General features: G+C 45.9%; 2 long non-coding RNA genes across 2 annotated transcripts in view; one reads left to right on the plus strand and one right to left on the minus strand.

Annotated features, from left to right (window-relative positions):
* The first annotated feature begins 367 nt into the window (after positions 1-367).
* The window catches only part of LOC309519666, a 43,306-nt gene continuing 25,488 nt past the window's right edge, over positions 368-18,185 (plus strand). The window contains exons 1-2 of the long non-coding RNA XR_014213949.1: positions 368-1,276; positions 2,252-2,294. This is a non-coding gene — a long non-coding RNA (uncharacterized lncRNA). The remainder of the gene's footprint in view (positions 1,277-2,251; positions 2,295-18,185) is intronic.
* LOC309519631 lies at positions 8,702-9,944 on the minus strand. Its single transcript, XR_014213909.1, has 2 exons — positions 9,650-9,944; positions 8,702-8,861 (listed from the first exon to the last, which is right to left on the minus strand). It is a non-coding gene; the product is annotated as an uncharacterized lncRNA (long non-coding RNA).

Consider the following 18,185-nt stretch of genomic DNA (forward strand, 5'->3'; position numbering starts at 1 on the left):
AAGCAGGAAACACTATCAGAGCACTCCTGACATATGGTTGTCAAGCCTCTGCTTAAAGACCTCCAAAGAAGGAGACTCCACCACACTCCTTGGCAGCAAATTCCACTGTCAAACAGCTCTTACTGTCAGGAAGTTCTTCCTAATGTTTAGGTGGAATCTTCTTTCTTGTAGTTTGGATCCATTGCTCCGTGTCCGCTTCTCTGGAGCAGCAGAAAACAACCTTTCTCCCTCCTCTATATGACATCCTTTTATATATTTGAGCATGGCTATCATATCACCCCTTAACCTCCTCTTCTCCAGGCTAAACATGCCCAGCTCCCTTAGCCGTTCCTCATAAAAATCAGTAATACAGTCACTCTGTGCTGGCTGAAAGTGTTGCTGGAACAGTGTCTATGTCTCAGGTTTGGGCTCTGCCTGCTTTTGGATCCCCTGCTAAACCTGACCATGGATTGCTGTGACCCTGCCTCTCTCAAGGCCCTTGTTGCAAATCATTCTGGCATGGACTCTGACTTTGGACTGCTGCAATTTTGCCTCTTGCCTGACCCTTCGTTGTACACCCTGCTGCCTGGACACAGGCTCTGGACAATGCTCTATTTGCTGCCCACATTGGTGTTGCTGCTGCTGTCCCCTGGTTACTCAGGTGCCCAGTGAGAACAGGACACCAGGCCAGGCCCCCACCTCAGGCTGCACCCCTCAGGGACCTTGAGTTGTGCTCTGGATGTTTTTGTCTGGCTGGAATGTGTCCTTGAACTCTGATAATGCCTTTTGCTTGCCTGCATGAAGAATTGAGAAAGCTGTGTGTGTGTGTGTGTGTGCTTGTAAACTAGCCTACTATTGCATTTGTTTTTCTGCTCACATTGGCCTCTGGCCACTGGCATGTGGCCCCTGGGAAGTTACAGCAAATGGAATGTGGCCCTTGAGCTGAAAAAGGTCCCCAACCCCTGCTTTTGAGTACTTGGTTGGGAATGGAAAACCCACGGTTTCTTTATGCTGCTTCACTTGCAAAGCAGACCACACTTAACCATTTCCTCTCTCATCATGCTTGGCACCTCCTGCTGGAAGAACCGGGCCCCTCTGTTTTGGCCGAGGTTGATTTGCGTGTTATGACATGAGCAACAAATGTTGATAGGTAGGGGTGTGCGCACGTGTGTGTGTGTGTGTGTACATGGATGAGGGAAGGACTTGTCCAATTAAGCCAGAGGAGAGAAACGGGAAGCCCTGCAGGCCATCGAGGACTGTAACAAAAACAAGTTTCCCAAAGACCAAGACAAGCCTGGTAAATCTGTAATGTGGTGTCCTGTTTCCTAATCTTTCCAGTGAGGAAGCAGCGCGTTGAATTTAAAGTATCCCTCTGGTAAAAGCTAACTATTTAAAGAGTTCTGGGGTCCCAGCAATGCAAAACAAAGATTTGTTGATTAAAAACACATGGTTTGCTCATGAGACTTGAGTAGCCAGAAAAAATCAGACCTGACAGTATTTTGGCTTTTCTTCTACCGCAAGACAAGATGGTGATTTATTACAGTGATGTCAGCAGGGCTTGAAAATGTTCCCTGAATTGTCTTAATAAATATAAAAAAGCTTTACCTTGAAATCATTAGGCCCTTGGCCTGTTTATGTGAAGAAAACTAAGAATGAAATGGTCCATTCAAACGCCTCCAACTCTTTAATGATCATATATCCATCATGCGTGAACTGATGGTAGTGTAAGTCTAGGATATAGGCCTGTAGTTCCCAACATGGGGCACATGTCTAGAGATGTAAAAGTTCTGGAAATTTTGAAGCCATGAGAAAACATTTTTTCTTCTGGGGAAAATGGAAATTTTGGAAAAATTGAAAAAAGTTCAGTGTGGAGTAGTTTTACGAATTGGGTGAAACACAGCGTAGATAAAAGTATTGTGCTTGCAATAAAACAGGTAATCACCCCCCTTTCCCTCAAAAGAAAAAAAGCAAGAAACCATCAACATAAAAAATAATCAGATTTGCCCCTTAGCACCAACAGCAAATAAAGTTAAGGTCCACCTCAGTATTTAAGCTCCATAGAAGGTCTACCCTTTGAGTAGTGTTTTTTTTAAAAAAACAAAACAAAACCAGAAGACACAACATATACATGCAATTTATTCTATCTCATTTTCTGAACTACTGTACTGCTATCATTTTCCATTTCTTCTTGCTCTTCCTCTTTGTCATTTTTCTCATGGACCTAAAAAACGGCTTTGGAAAAAACCTGTTTTTTTCTGTCCCCCCCCCCCAGGCCTTTCCATCTCTACTTGAGGACAGACGGGGCAAAGCATAAGGTTTTTGTGTTTTTTTCGTATGCCAGACATGCCCCACGGGGGGCAATTTGATTTTTAAGGGGGACAATTTGGAAGTTTGTTTAGACCAAGTTAATGGCCTTTTAGGCTTCCTCCACATGAATAGGAGCTCACTTTTCGAATAATAAGAATTATATGTCACGGGGGCAGGCATCAGGATTTTAGAGATGCTTAGGTGGGTATGGCAAAAAAAGAGAAAGGTTGGGAACCACTGATAATAGGCATTTGCCTGATACCAAGTTGGTCCATAGCGGGCCGGGGTGGGGGGACTTGAGTCCAGGAGCCACAGGCATCCCTCCAAGCCTCTCTCTCTGGCCTTTGAGGTTCTTCCCACCCAGATCACACACTCATAACCCTCAGTCACCCTGATAAAATCAGGACATTCTGCATTTTTGCACGAGATTATGAAGCCTCAAAAAAAAGCACGTCTTCTGAGACCATGATCTTGTGCGGATCTTGTGACTTGTGCAGGAGTGTGGCCCCTGGAGATGCGTGGCCTGTTTTTTTGCCTTGACATGTTGGAGGGTATGCACACTTTCTCCAGCCACCCCTTCTTTTACTTCGCACCCCTCTTTTTGCCTGGCTGAAATGTACCAGTGAACTCTGATAATGCCTCTTGCTGGAAGGAGGATGGGGGAGGCTTTGGTTACTTGATCACTATAGTTTATTCATTCATTACTCCACCGACCATTGCCTCTGGCCCCACCGACCAGTGGCGTGTGGCCCCTGGAAGGCTGCCTATGAGGGAATATGGCCTTCGGACTGAAACAGCTTCCCTACCATTGTCTACTTTCCCAGTAGTGATGTATGGAAGTGAGAGCTGGACCATAAAGAAGGCTGATCACCAAAGAATTGATGCTTTTGAATTCTGTGCTGGAGGAGGCTCTTGAGAGTCCCATGGACTGCAAGAAGATCAAACCTCTCCATTCTTAAGGAAATCAGCCCTGAGTGCTCACTGGAAGGACAGAGCCTGAAGCTGAGGCTCCAATACTTTGGCCACCTCATGAGAGGAGAAGACTCCTTGGGAAAGACCCTCATGTTGGGAAAGATGGAGGGCACAAGGAGAAGGGGACGACAGAGGACGAGATGGTTGGACAGTGTTCTCGAAGCTACAAACATGAGTCTGACCAAACTGTGGGAGGCAGTGGAAGACAGGAGTGCCTGGAATTCTCTGGTACATTGGGGTCACGAAGAGCCGGACACAACTAAATGACTAAACAACAACAACAACCCTTGTCTACACTGAGATGGCAGAAAATATCCAAGATTTCAGATGGGACTCTTCCCTGCCAGCCTTTCCTGGACGGGTTGAACCTGGGACCTTTGGCGTGTACAAGGAACTTGCTGTACTATTGTGCTGCAGCCCTTACTTACAGATTCACTCTCTAGCATCCACACTTAAAATGACCAGGTAGCAGGGTGTGAGACCTGGAAGATATGCTGCCAGTCAGAGTAGACAAATGGTTCTCCCTGGACAGATAGTCTGATCTGCTACGAGGCAGCTCCATGTAACAGACCAGAGCTGGACTCCACAACAGCAGATTGTTTTTGAGAAAGGCATGGGAGGCCCTAATCGAGAAGAACCACCTCCAAGATAGATGAGATAGGACAGAGAGAAGCTCTACCCGCATGCCTCCTTTCTCATCTATCGCAATGGCCTGCCCTTTCAAAGCCAGCTAAGCTCTGTTTCTTGGCAAGCAGAATAATCCTTGATGGTCTGGCTTTTTGAGGCACATCAAAGCCGGACGGGGGATTCCCAAAAGTTTGACAAATGTGGCTCAGGCCTGTTGAGCTTCCCACCCACCGAGCAGGATGCAAGCCCTCTGCTGTGTTGCTGTGGGTGTAGCCTCTGTTTCTGAAGTCTTGGGTAGGCATGGAAATGGGTTTGTGATGCCATTCCAGGCTGCCAGAGATTGTGTAAGCTGTGCAGGCCTGCTGTGTTCTGGAACTGTGCCAACCTTATGCAACTCACTTTGTTGTAGTAGTTGCCATTGTCTTGTGCTCCTCCTCCTCCTTCATGATGATCCTGTGTAATCCATGGTGTATATGTCACCCTTTCAGATAAATCCCCAGCATCTCTAGGGTTGGGAATATTCCCAGTCTGAAACCATTGAAAAGTCACTGTCAGTCATTGTAGGCAATACTGAACAAGAAGGACCAGTGGTCTGACTTAATATACCCTTAATATACCCGAATACTCAGACATACAGCTGCTGCACCCAAACTAACAATTCTTTAATATTATGACCATGAAGCATAACTTTGCAGCAAGTTGAATCACCACTGGCCAGACTGCCATGTTGGGAATGTGGTCAGATTTGTCCTGCAATTTCTTCACTGTGCATACAGTTCACCATTCAATATACATTTACTGCTCATCCCACTATTTCCTGTATATCTCTATATGGACCAATAACTGGGTTGAACACTAGACAAAGCCATACAGTTCATGTCAATTTTGGATGGTTGTCAACTCAGTGTGATCCATCTTCCATAAAGAAAATGTCTAGGACAACTTTTCTGAAAGGAGAGTCAGTATCAGAGTCAGCAAGATTTTGTTCTGTTGCTGGGTGGTCCTGAAAAAAAAATAGTTCAAGCCTGACTGCTGTCATGGGATTTGTGTGTGTGTGTGTGTGTGTGTGTGTGTGCCCGTGCATGCTTACAGCTGCAATCTTATGAGCACTTACCTGGGAGCAAGCCCCATTGAACACAGTGAAGCTTATGTCTGAGTGAACATGTGTAGAATTGCACAGGACATAAACATGTTTCCGATTCATTGTTATTCTTTCTTAAGAAGACAGATTGCTCATTTTATGAATTGTTTTCAACACTGGTCATGCTAACTGGCTGGCAGGAGAGGGGTCTAGGCTCAAAATGCAGGATATGAATATATGAAAATAAAATCTATTAAATAATACAATGCATGCCCCTTGCCACCCATTTCAACTATAAAATGTGAATAAGGGTTTCTTCAAATATCATGCGTATTGAACATTCATGATGATTTGTGCTTTTGATGATCTTGAGGTACATGCACCCAATCCTACTCTCAACGCTGTTTGCACTTGCAAACGTTTGGGAATGGCCACACTGTTTAGTTTTCGGTCATAGCACCCTGGTGTATTTTTGTCCTGCATTTGTTGTGCAATGTGTCAGCAAGAGTCACAGAACAATCTGAAGCAGAGCAAATCCGCCACTACTCCACTAATGCAGTAACAAGAGTTCAAGAAGCAAGACCTCAGGTAATTCATGGGATTTCAAATATTCATCCAAACCGTGCTTTAGACAGGGTTGCCATATTTCAAACAGTGAAAATCCGGACAGAAAAGTTGTTGAGTTGTGTTTTTTGGCCAAAGTTATTGAGCTGCTGCCGACTGCAGTATTCCAGATATATCTGGGAAATTCTGGATGTATGGCAACTCTAGTTTAGGTCATGGGTAGCCAACACCAGAAGCTTTGGGGTTGCAACTCTCATCATCCTTGACCATCAGCCCTGCTGGCTGGGAATAACAGGAGTGCAGAACATCTCAAGGGCAATACAATAGCTACTCCTGATTGACCTTTCCAGTCTGCCTGGCCCAAAGCTAAGGGATGATGGGAGTCAGGCACCATATGGACTAAAATGGTACCCCTGACTACTAGGTCCAGTCGTGGCCGACTCTGGGGTTGCGGCGCTCATCTCGCTTTATCAGCTTCCGGGTCATGTGGCCAGCATGACTAAGCCGCTTCTGGCGAACCAGAGCAGCGCACGGAAACACCGTTTACCTTCCCGCCACTTTGACGTTCTTTCGAACTGCTAGGTTGACAGGAGCAGGGACCAAGCAACAGGAGGTCACTCCGTTGCGGGTATTTGAACAGCCAACCTTCTGATCGGCAAGTCCTAGGCTCTGCAGTTTAACCCACAGCGCCCGCATCCCTTACTGTGCTAATAGGAATCTTTAGGCCCCAGCTCCTGCTATGTTTGGTTCTTGACCTTTAAACCACAATTGGACCAGGCAGTACTTCAAACAGAGGATTGTCTTCTGACCAGCCTCCAAATAGATGACATCCTTCTGTAAAACAGGAGGCATGGCCACCCTAGGAAGCCAGGCCCTGTTGTGTAGTCAGAGTTTGAAATAAGCACTATTTACTCTTGGATAAACTGTGCTATAATCTTCCTAAGCAGAGTTTAGCTTTGAAAAATGGGTTAAATCCTTCTGGGATAATCTCCAGGCCTTGTGCTTTTTCTGAGCATGAGTCACTAGGAGGTCTTTTGACAGAAAGGATTGTGGGGGGGGGGGGAGTGGGTTCAGGCCAGCAGAAATGTTCAGATGGTGCTACAGGCCAAATCAATCTTGGACAAAAAATTCATGGACTTCACTGGTCCCCCATTCTGCCTGTGGACATGTGAGGAAGCTCAGTAGGCAGGAAAATGCCTGGGAAATCAAACAGGCTTGTCAGTTTTGAAATTCTTTTTTTAAAAAAATATAAATTAAAACAAAAGCATGGGGGAGGGGGAAGCCAGCCTCTGCACTGAGTCATTGCAGAAAAGCAATGTGGTTTCCATCTCAGTGAAATATGGAAGAGGCATGTCTCTCCTGGTCCCCTTTCGAAGCCATGAAAGTCCAGCTACAACCACAGAGCAAAAAGTCCCAGAGCTGGAGGACTCATTGAACAAACAATACGATTACAAGTAACATACCCAGCAATAGCATGTGTCTCAAAACACTGACCCAGGAGAGCATAGCGTCATGAAATAACAGAACTGTGCTCTGTTCCCTCTACCTTGACTAGTAAGTGCAGGCTGCCAACTCAGTACAGTAGAGGCTAAGCAGGACTTCAGATGGTCCTTGAGCAGCTTGCACTCAGGAAACAGGCCAGTGTGAGCAATTATATGAGGGCAGATGGCACCCTATTGGTTCCTTAGGTCACGTGAGCCCTGCTGAAAGCAGCTGTATACTTTTGGGGCACTTTTACTGCAGCCTTTGAATTGTTGGTCAAAGTTCAAGACATTTTGCACTAAATACACATGATTATTTTGGCTATTTTAGGGTTTCTTCTTCTTCTTCTTCTTCTTCTTCTTCTTCTTCTTCTTCTTCTTCCTCCTCCTCCTCCTCCATATTTGCCATTGGCTTCTTATTCATTTTTCATTTTCATGATCATAAAAGCAACTCCTCCAGCCAATATGTGGTGCTGTTCTATATCCTTAGTGCTTTGCCATATACACACATTTTCCATATAATGCATTTTATTTCCAGTAATATTTGCATTTTGTGCACACTTAACCCTAGTATATGCATTTTTGTACAAATTACTTGGCTGGAGAACTGCATTTCAAAATAAGGAGAAATGCAAATTTCAAAGGACGGCTGTGTTTCAGTCCCCGTACCACGTCGGAAAGTGCAAATTAGGCAGATTCACCTTTAAATGTGAACTGGATTGAAATTCTCCCCCATCCTTACTTGCAAGCAGTAATGAAGTTTGTTTCTCTAATGGAAGTATTACAGCATACCCAAAAATCCACCATGGAATAAGCAGGTGGAGGGAGGAGTTTTTGAGTGGGAAAACAGCTGGTGGGGAAACAGTTAAAAAACATGAGTTGTATCCAGCTAAATTCTGTGGTGTAAACCACTGAGCCTCTTGGGCTTGCTGATCAGAAGGTCGGCGGTTCAAATCCCCGCGACGGGGTGAGCTCCCGTTGCTCTGTCCCAGCTCCTTCCAACCTAGCAGTTCGAAAGCATGTCAGTGCAAGTAGATAAATAGGTACTGCTGTGGCGGGAAGGCAAACGGTCTTTCTGTGCACTCTGGTTTCTATCACTGTGCTCCATTATGTCAGAAGTGGTTTAGTCCTGCTGGCCACATGACCCAGAAAGCTGTCTGTGGACAAACACTGCCTCCCTTGGCCTGAAAGCGAGATGAGCGCCGCAACCCCATAGTCGCCTTTGACTGGACTTAACCGTCCAGGGGTCCTTTACCTTACCTTTACCTTTGTAGCCTGCATTTCACATATCTTTTGTCCACTGCTCCCTCTGGTTTGCTATTCCATAAAGGTAAAGGTACCCCTGCCCGAACGGGCCAGTCTTGACAGACTCTGGGGTTTGTGCGCCCATCTCACTCAAGAGGCCGGGGGCCAGCACTGTCCGGAGACACTTCCGGGTCACGTGGCCAGCGTGACAAAGCTGCATCTGGCGAGCCAGCGCAGCACACGGAACGCCGTTTACCTTCCCGCTGGTAAGCGGTACCTATTTATCTACTTGCACCCGGGGGTGCTTTCGAACTGCTAGGTTGGCAGGCGCTGGGACCGAGCAGCGGGAGCGCACCCCGCCGCGGGGATTCGAACCGCCGACCCCATCAAAATGCCACACATTTAAGAATCGAAGGCTCCAATTCAGTTATCGGATAACATGCATACATCAAAGCTGTTTCTTCTTTTGCCTTACATACATTGTTTAACCAAGGCAGAGTAGGATGATCACACATAGAAAGGGAGCGGTGGGAGGAGGAGGAAAGGAACTGGCATGTTCTTGGCAGATAGGATTGGAGTGGAAAGAGCAAACACTCGTGCCTCCCCTGTCATGAAAGGCAACGGGCAAGTTACAACTGAACCAGCTGTCATAAATAATCATCTCAGCAATTCCTTGCTGTTATGAGACATACCTGAAGACATCCTCAGTGCTGCAGCCAGGGATGAGGCCATTTTGTGCTACGCATCAACCACAGGAGAAAACAACAAATGGGATTCTCAGATCTCTTTAGCCGAAATAGAAGCAGCGCAAGTCTCATTTTAGGAGTGGGAAAACTGTGACCCTCCAGACGGTCGTGTGATGGGGGGGTGGGGTGGCACTCACCTGGCACGGCAAGGAGGGCAGCAATGTGCAAATGCTCAGGCAGGAGTGCCGGATTGGCTTTGCTGGTGTCACTGACCTCCCCTCCGCTTCCCCCCTTCTTCCTAGTAAAAGCAGCACTGACTCAGCTGCTGGGAGGTCAGCTGAGTGCTGCTGCTCCACCATTCTGTTTCTGCAACCAAATGCTGCTGGATGATCGCTCCTATTATCCCTGGCCAATGGCCATCACATGTTTGTCAATTCTCATCATATGCTTGCCAGTCAAATGGAGACCCCCTGCTGGCCAAACCGCATCTGAATATGTCACAAATACATTGGCACATCTCTGGAGGACCAGAGGTTTCCCATCCCTATCTTAGTGGTAAAAAAACCACTCTGAAGTAGAACACTGCAGAAGAGGAAAGGTCTTTGTTTACAGTTATATATCCCATAATGCACCACACATTTCTATATATACTTACCACACAGAATTTGTAGGATATGGTCCTTGGGACACATATATCAGAAGCTCACCTTTGCGTGCAGATTCTTCACCTCTGATACGTTACAAAAGCAATCACACAGCAAAGGTTTTTTGTTGTACTAAGATGCTTATATGAACATGTTCACTCAGACCTAAGAAACCATGCTGCCTTCTTATGCTATGTATATTTTGGTAAGTGGGACTTCATGATCAACAGCTTAATGTTCTGTTTGCAGTAAAAGTCCCTACCACATCTTTCAAAGGAGAGAAAGTTCAGCAAAATTGCATCTTTCTCTCTTTCTTTCATGGTTGCATGAGTCATAAGTAGCCAAAATGGAGTTCAAAGAGCCCCCGGGTAATTAGGATCTTTGAACTGTTTCTGAGTCACCTTGGGATAACTGTGACTGCACAATAGATAATGTGATGAGACGTGTAGACAGAGTTTGCATCAACAGTCAGCATCATTGGGCATCTGCTCTGGCTTAACCACTGCTAGGGAGTGCATTACTAATACCCTCAGCCTTACTACGCCTCATCCCTTTCTTTGTTGCCTGTTCACCTGCCCTCCCAAACTGTGTGATGGGACTAAGGAAAAGGAGCAACAGTTTCCACTCAGTTTATGGGGCAGGGCCATAGCTCAGGGGTACAGTATCTGCTTTGCATGCAGAGGATCCCAGGTTCAACCAGGTAGGGCTGAGGAGACCCTTGCCTGAAATCCTGGGGAGCCACTGCCAGACACTGAATACTGAGCTAGATGGGCAAAGTTCAAGGCAGCTTCCTATGTCCTCTGCTTCTGGGTGGTGGCATGAATTGGGACCAAAGGGACTGGGCAGGTGAATGGGCAGCAGAAACAGAAGCAGCAATAAGGAGAAAGTGAGGCTTATCAAGGAGGGGAAAGGCCCTGAAGTCACCATGTCCAAGAGTCCCTGAGCATAAACAAACTCCCTCAAAGCAGACAATGACCTAGGGTGGAGCTACATTTGGATCCCCTATCTGTGTAGACCCTGAAGGAATAAGAAGATTATTAATCTATTCATTTCAGCCTTTGGGAACCTGGTGCCCTCTAGGTGCTTTGCACTACAACTCCCATCAGCCCCAGCTGGCTCATGTGCTGGCTAGGCCTGATGGGAATTGTAGTGCAAAGCAACTGGAGGATATCAGATTGCTGGAGGCTAATTTATTGGATGTTTCTGGGTTGTATAAAGAGAACCTTTTCTCCTAACAGTGAGAACATTGCAGAAACACCTGGCTCATGCAATATGTCTCTTGTGAGCTTCGGGAGAAATGAACACTGTTGCACTGGATCTTTGAGGGTGCGTCTGGAGGGGGTTGGAAGCTTTTAGTTAACACGCACTAAGGCTCTCCCTCCGATTCCAGGACTGTTGTGATCCATTGCTGCCTCTGATGTTTCTCTGAATGTCACAGCTGTCTCAGCCCTGCACCGTTGATGTGGTGGAGCTCTTAATTAAGCACGCAAATGGGACAGCTGAATTTGCTGGAATGTCTTCACTGTTTGAAGTTAAGCCTGCGCTTCAGGGCTTAGTGGATCCAGACCTAGATAAGCTCCAATCTCTTAATGGGCTGGAGAGCACAGAGCAACAAAAACGTCTTCCCTCTGCACACATGCTCAGACACCCACATGAACACACAAACAAACTCTTAGCAAATGAGGAATTAAGTAAATACATAAATGTGTTAGTTTACAAACAGAACTGTTACTTGTTACTCAGAGTATTAAACATCGCTTTTCCTTTCCCCCCTTCTACCTCACTGGCTGGCTTGCTCTCTCTCTCTCTCTCTCTCTCTGTGCGCATGTATGTGTATGTTTTTTGCTAAGCTGTGAAAGACGTTTGTTTCAGTTGCCAACATCTCTGCAGAACTAATGTGGGTGGATTGTGACAGATATAATTTCTCCATCCCACAGTTTCATCAACTTGAGTTCTGTTAAACTATACCCGCTGGGCTTAGCTCCTTTTAAAGTTTCCGCTTTGACAGGTAGATTTATTAGTCTTGAAATTTGTACAAATCAGATGTCACTTGTGGCAACTTGTCAAAATGTCAGTCTGGCGAGGGAGGCATGAAAGGATTTTCTGGAGAGAGAGTGAGAGAGAGAGACTGAGCCAGACGGGAAGCAAGCTTTAAAGAACTCGAGTAACAGCAGAAGAAAGGAGGTTATGGTTCCTCCCTGTTCCTTGATCCTAGGTTTTGCTTTATTAAATACATAGCGCCAGAAAGTGGGAGATGCCATTGGAAACCAGTCTTCTGCTTGTCAAGGCTGACAGCCTGCAGAGATAGCCTCTGCCTCTTATTGAATGAAGCTTCTCAGCTTGCGATGGGGATACTCAGTGGGCAAGCCAGAGAGACAAAATTTTAGCCCAACATCATCGCCTTTCAGTATTTCAACCATTCAGTTTGATCTCTTGACAAGCATGATCAATGTGGCAGAATGAGTTTCAGAGGATTCTGTTTTGAACATTTTTTTTGGGTGGTGGTGGGGAGCTCAGCATACGCTGAGGGTGCATAGAAGGTTTTTGTTTTGTTTTTTAAAGGAAAATGCTAAAATGCTGCAAAAGAAGGCAGGAAAAGCCAGGTTAAAAAGTGGGATTTTCTGCAGTTTTCCTCAGGTTCCACATCAGAATAACTCTCTTTTACTTTGGTGAAAAAGGTGCTCAGCATGGCTTATCTTTTATCCATTGGCATAAAGTTAGCAAGAATATTGTCAAGCTCCTCCTGATGGTGGGTTATGAATAGGGATGTTGGACGATTCCATTGGAAGCAGAATCTAGGACTGTGCACAAGACTCCCCCTTATCTGGGCCAGTGATACAGTTGGTGAATGGACGATACAATCCTGATGGGGTCTGTTTCCCCAGCATGTTCCCTGCAGCCTTCCCATTGACAGCCCCAGATCACTCTGGGATTATTATTTTTACCAGTCTCGGCCTGTGTCTGGATCCTCCTGAATTAGCTTGATTCAGTTCAAAATTCAGCCAAATCTGGAGTCTACTCCTAGCAGAAACGAGATCAGAAATCACCACAGTTCACATGTTCGCCCAAGGTCAGGGATGGTATTCACCATTATTTCATTTTTAGTCTGCAAACATTACCTAAATAATTATATTATTTTCTGCATTGTTTTTGCTGCTTCCTATCCATTGAAATGCATCAAAGTTATAGTGAGTCACATAACTGATGGCGTTCGTTTTGGCCCTACAGAACAATGAGAGGAACACAGTAGGTTTTAGCAGAAGTCAAACTGTATCTGAACAGAAGGAGCACAGTTTGTGACAGACACTGGATTGAACAGAAATCACTGCCTTCTTGCATTCTTAGTTATGAAAGAGAATATAGAACAGATATGAAGCACCTCAAACCAGGCCCAAATGTGGCCCTCCAGGCCTCTCTGTCTGGTCATTTGGTCACACCTCCTTCTCAGTGACACGCTCCCCCCCCCCCCGGCCGTACACCCCACTGGCCTTGCTTTGCTCCCACCTTGAGTGTTTCTTCCTGGATGGAGTGCATCTGTGGACTCTGTTCATGACTCCTGCTTTGATCTGGATGCATGATAGAGAGGTTTGTGTGGAAACTAGCCTATTGTGCACAGATAAAAGTTGCATTCTTTATTCCGCCCACTTTCCCCAGCTAGCCCTGCCCCCAGCATTGTGTACAGGCAACTCCCCATTTGTGCATGTTGGACACACCATTTTTGGTGCTGGAAGGGGGTGGGGCAAGCTTACGCACACCAAACTGACATGTGTGGTGCCTCGGAACACAACCTCCACACAAATGGGGAGTTGCCTGTACTTTCATTAGCACCCCCTTAGTATCTATGGATTCAATGTTGGGCATGTGGGAGCACACCTTGCTCCAGCAGAGAAACAATCAAGCACTCACTTGAACCTCCTGATTGGCCCTTTGAAGCCCCACCCTCACCAACCTCATACCTGATGTCATTTATTATGCCAAGTGTAGGGTAGGTGGGCGTGGCTTTTCCAAAATGACCTGGTGAGCCAAATGGGAAGGCCTAATGGGCCAAGTTTGGTCCATAGCCTAGAGGTCTATGCTACAGATCTTCATGCTGCATTTGCAGATGCCTCTGGGCCAGGATAAGATGAGCATATGGAACTGGAGTAGTGCTAGCTGACATGGCCACACTCCTGCATTCCTTCAGCTCAGTGGTTCACAATTCCCCCCCTGTGCCACACTTTCAGAATAAAATTTTGCCCACACCACACTGCATCTTTTTATTGGTAGCAAATACATCGGAAAACAAAAAGAAACGACTCCTAGCAGGGCTTGATTTATAACATAGAACACAACTACTTTGTAATATGATCAAGGGATATTCAGAAAATATAATGCAATGCAGCCATGTAAGAATATGAATCATATCCATAATATAATTATAAATGAGCCTCTTGCAGGTATGTATGTATACAAATTCAATGAGAGGTGTGAGCTTGCTTTTGCCAGGTGATCTCATTTCTATTAGGTCTAATTTGAGACAAACAGTCTCTTATCTCCTCATCAACACAAATTCCTGTTCACAACAATATGTCATAGAGAGCTGTAGAAGAACAGCCAATGCTCTTGAAAAGAAGCATGGATTATGACTGTATATCGGGAAAAAAGTTATTTTGATATTATATTATATTACACTGAAATGTTTAAATGTTTATTTGATCATCCTTGAATCTTCCTGCCACACTTGCCATCCTCTCCTGCCACACCAGTGTGGTGCACCACACCCTTGGAGAACCACTGGTTCATCTCAGTGACTTGAACCATCAGAATGTGGTTCCAGAGATGTTCGGAACAAGCCTAAATCACACTTGTACTTTAATTTTTTTTAAAAAATAATGTCAACAGCAGGTCTTGGGGCATGTTGAGTATAATAAGGATCATATCAGATGCTGGATCGTGACTGTCTCTGTTCCCCTTTTATAGGGGTCAGCAAACCTTTTCAGCAGGGGGCCAGTCCACTGTCCCCCAGACCTTGTGGGGTGCCAGACTATATTTTGGGGGAAAAATAAAAATGAACGAATTCCTATGCCTCACAAATAACCCAGAAATACATTTTAAATAAAAGGACACATTCCACTCATGTAAAAACATGCTGATTCCCAGACCATCTGCAGGCTCAGTTTACAAGGTGATTGGGCTGGATCTGGCCTCTGGGCCTTAGTTTGCCTACCCATGCCCTTTTAGATAGGATAGTATTGATTTGTGAGCCCTCCCTCAATGCACAGGGTTCGATTACGTGATTTCTATATCTCCTTCCAGCCTTTCAGTTCTATGGTTATAATTAGGAAGGCCCTGGAAGCCATGTGTGCACATATGCACTAATTAGTCATACCCAGAACAACCTGTCATCAAATTGCCACCATAGTTGCTTCTGCTGAGTTTTTCTTTCCAACATGAGCAAGGAGTTCTGTGGTGATGCAATGAGAATGAAGCAACATTGTGAATCTTCCCACCTCGGCCACAATTTCTGAGTGCAAGTGGCTTTATAGCCAATAAGGAACAGAAAAAGTTGCCTTATAAGAAGTCAGTCCAATGGTTGGTCTAGCTCAGGAGTAGCTCTCCAGATCCCTCTCAGTCTTGGAGGATGGCCTAAAAATATATGATTGGGCACTAGCAGAAATTCATATTTTTATATCAGCTTTATGTTTACCATGCATGCACACATACTAAACATATGGATATAGTTGGCAGGGGTTCCTACATACACCTGCAACAACCTCTTCTATATATAGATCAGTCAAGTGGCTACCTTTGGGTGCCAAATTGAATCCTACAAATTCCTTGACCACTGAGGAAGACATCTTGGGAGTCAAAACACATTTGATATCCAGGTTTGCTTGTCACATCAGTTCGATGTATAGGTGTCATTTTTGAGAGATGCTATCTAGATCATTATAGATCTCACTGACTGGCAGTGGCTGTCCCAGGGTTCAGTCTGGGGTCTGTCTGAGCCCCGCCTGGAAAAGTCAGGCATTGAGCCTGCATGCAAAACAGGTACTCCCCCCAGGCTGCAGAAGGGAAGAGAAGTGTGTTTGCACGTGTGCAAGCAAAAGGTTATGTTTGCTTTTGCCCCAGCTCCTTCCTATTTCAGCTTCACGTTCAGGGATTACACAAGTGTACCTTTGCATACACCTCAAGGAAGCAACATACTTCAGCTACAGATTCAGGGACTGCACAAATTTACCTCTGCATACATCTCAGCGAAGCAACAGATGCAAATGAATTATTGTTCCCCCTTTCTCTCGGAGAGGTGTTAACTAACCTAAGTCTTCAGGAGCTGCCTGTATCTCTTTTACATGTGCCTCTGTCACCAACCCATTCCATGGCTTTGCACAAGTCAAGATTTCATGGCTTGGAACATCCCAGCTACAATACAGGAAGTGGAATATCCTGTCTCACAGGGCTGTTGCTAGAGGGGTAAACAAGAGGGGGACAGTAAAGTAGGAGCAGATGGCTTGGTGGAGTGCCACACTCACCTGACCTCCCGTCAGCTGCATTGCTGCTGCTTACTGGGAGGGAGACGGGGGGGGGTAGGGTGGTGCAGTGCCAGGGCACCAGCAGGAGCACACAACTGCAGTAAGATGTGTTGCACAGAAGGACTCAATGCATTTCCACACCCTGAAATGCCACAGAGCAGGCAAATGGTGAAAGGATTAAAGCTGCAATCCTAACCCCACTTTCCTGGGAATAAGGCCCATTGAATTCAGTATAACTTACTTCTTAGTAGACATGGTTAAGACTGTGCTGTGAGTGCATGTAACTAAATACAGCCCTACAATGCTTTAACTACTACTACTACTACAATGTACGCGGGTGGTGCTGTGGGCTAAAGCCTCAGCGCCTAGGGCTTGCCGATCGAAACGTCGGCGGTTCGAATCCCCAAGGCGGGGTGCGCTCCCGCTGCTCGGTCCCAGCGCCTGCCAACCTAGCAGTTCGAAAGCACCCCCGGGTGCAAGTAGATAAATAGGTACCGCTTACCAGCGGGAAGGTAAACGGCGTTCCGTGTGCTGCGCTGGCTCGCCAGATGCAGCTTTGTCACGCTGGCCACGTGACCCGGAAGTGTCTCCGGACAGCGCTGGCCCCCGGCCAATAGATGTGAGATGGGCGCACAAACCCCAGAGTCTGCCAAGACTGGCCCGTTCGGGCAGGGGTACCTTTACCTTTACCTTTACTACTACAATGTAGTATGTTCTAAACTTGCTTTATTTAAAATATGTTTACAGCACCAAATGGTTGGAGGTATGCTGTTGTCCATGAGATGTTGCTGTACTCCAGATCCCATCACTCCTACCTACATGACCATTGGGCAGGGACTATGGGAGTTGTAGTCCAAGAATAGGGTTGCTATACATCTGGTTTTTCCAAGACATATCCAGAATACTGCAGTTGGGTTAGTGCATGTCGGCAGTTCCATTTTTGCCATTTATCCTTAAAAATAGCTCAAAACTTGAAAGGCAAAAACTTTTCTGTCCGGATTTTCTGTCCAAATGTTTGAAATATGGCAACCCTGTCCCAGAACCTCTGGAGGGTCTGTCTTTCACTGTTCTTTTTGTAAACAGAGATCTGTGCTGAAATGGGACAGGATGGACTTGCACACGTGAAAGTATCATGAACCAGAAATAGACTGATTTGTCCGTCCCTAGCTATTGTGCAGATTTAAAGTGGCAAGCCCACAATGTAGGGAATGGGACATTTTTCAGCTTGAGGGACACCTTCCCTTCTGAGAAATATTTGGGGTGTGTGTGTGCACATGCTACCAGTGGGTGCAGCCAGAGGCAAAAGTGGGCTGAGCAATACACACACACACACACACACACACACACACACACACACACACACACAACCTTTGCATATTAGATTAGTTTCCAAGCAGTCACAAACCCCACACTCTCCTCCATTCAGGTAAACAAGAAGCATTTTCAGAGTTGAAGGACACATTCCAGCAAGGCAAAAACACTCAAGGATGGTATGAATCAAGGACAGTGAGGGGTGTAGTCTGGGGAGAGGGTGTGTGGCCAGGAGAGTCCTGTGGTCCAGATACAGTGGCCTCGATGACCACATTCAGTCCTGGGTTTGAGATTCCCCTACCCTTCGCCTACAGGCGGTTTGGTTTAATTGACAGCTCCCATTGCAACTCAGATTGCCTTGCCGTGCTGTGCCTTGCCATCAAAAGAGAGAGACGGAGGAGGGGGAGGAACGCTTCACACAGAAAGATTTCCTTTAAAAGCCCATCATTTGATGTCACTGTGTAGCTTCAGTTACTTCAATGCGGCAAGCGCATTATAATGGCTCATGCCGTGCTTTAAATACCATTACGGCAGGTACGCCAACCCCTTTCCTGCTTTCTAGGCCACGGTGATATGCCTTGAACATACTGTGGTCACTTTCAATGTGTTTTCCTTTTAAAAACGATTCTAACAAGAGAGGGAAAGAAATCAATTTGGGTTGCTAAAGTATGATGTGGATTTCCTCGTATGAGAGTACAGAGTGTAGTCTACTTAGCGAGATCAGCTCCGCCAGCAGGAAGGAGCAAGCAGTGGAGAAGGAAGGGGGGGGGGAAATG

The sequence above is a fragment of the Podarcis vaucheri genome (assembly GCF_965113315.1).
Source record: "Podarcis vaucheri genome assembly, chromosome: 15".
NCBI classification, from domain to species: Eukaryota; Metazoa; Chordata; class Lepidosauria; order Squamata; family Lacertidae; genus Podarcis; species Podarcis vaucheri.